We start from the raw sequence: 1,041 nt of genomic DNA, 5'->3' as shown, positions 1-1,041 counted from the left end.
CATCTCTAAATAAATAACATAATCCATGTTCAAGATAATTCCATTTGGGAGCTGCCGCTGTTGTCGCTTGCTCAGCGCCTCCCTCCCGGCCGCCCTCTCCTCCGGACGATGGCGCGCGGTGGCCGTGGCCGCCGCCTGGGGTTCGCCCTGGGACTGCTGCTGGCGCTGGTGCTGGCGCCGCGGGTTCTGCGGGCCAAGCCCACGGTGCGCAAGGAGCGCGTGGTGCGGCCCGATTCGGAGCTGGGCGAGCGGCCCCCTGAGGACAACCAGAGCTTCCAGTACGACCACGAGGCCTTCCTGGGCAAGGAGGACTCCAAGACCTTCGACCAGCTCACCCCGGACGAGAGCAAGGAGAGGCTGGGAAAGATTGTTGATCGAATCGACAATGATGGGGATGGCTTTGTCACTACTGAGGAGCTGAAAACCTGGATCAAACGGGTGCAGAAAAGATACATCTTCGATAATGTCGCCAAAGTCTGGAAGGATTATGATAGGGACAAGGATGATAAAATTTCCTGGGAAGAATACAAACAAGCCACCTATGGTTACTACCTAGGAAACCCCGCGGAGTTTCACGATTCTTCAGATCATCACACCTTTAAAAAGATGCTGCCACGTGACGAGAGAAGATTCAAAGCTGCGGACCTCGATGGTGATCTGACAGCTACGCGGGAGGAGTTCACTGCCTTTCTGCATCCTGAAGAGTTTGAACACATGAAGGAAATTGTGGTTTTGGAAACCCTGGAGGACATCGACAAGAACGGGGATGGGTTTGTGGATCAGGATGAGTATATTGCGGATATGTTTTCCCATGAGGAGAATGGCCCTGAGCCAGACTGGGTTTTATCAGAACGGGAGCAGTTTAACGAATTCCGGGATCTGAACAAGGATGGGAAGTTGGACAAAGATGAGATTCGCCACTGGATCCTCCCTCAAGACTATGATCATGCACAGGCTGAGGCCAGGCATCTGGTATATGAGTCAGACAAAAACAAGGATGAGAAGCTAACTAAAGAGGAAATATTGGAGAATTGGAACATG

At 52.6% G+C, this 1,041-nt stretch overlaps 1 pseudogene across 1 annotated transcript; it reads left to right on the top strand.

The window, feature by feature from the left end:
* Nucleotides 1-45: 45 nt before the first annotated feature.
* On the top strand, nt 46-1,038 carry LOC116273599 (annotated as a pseudogene). Its single transcript, XR_004181906.1, has one exon. The product of XR_004181906.1 is annotated as a reticulocalbin-1 pseudogene (transcript).
* Nucleotides 1,039-1,041: the final 3 nt, after the last annotated feature.

The sequence above is a fragment of the Papio anubis genome, unplaced genomic scaffold (genome assembly GCF_008728515.1).
Source record: "Papio anubis isolate 15944 unplaced genomic scaffold, Panubis1.0 scaffold9379, whole genome shotgun sequence".
In the NCBI taxonomy this organism is placed as follows: domain Eukaryota; kingdom Metazoa; phylum Chordata; class Mammalia; order Primates; family Cercopithecidae; genus Papio; species Papio anubis.
This window is presented reverse-complemented; position numbering and strand designations above follow the sequence as displayed.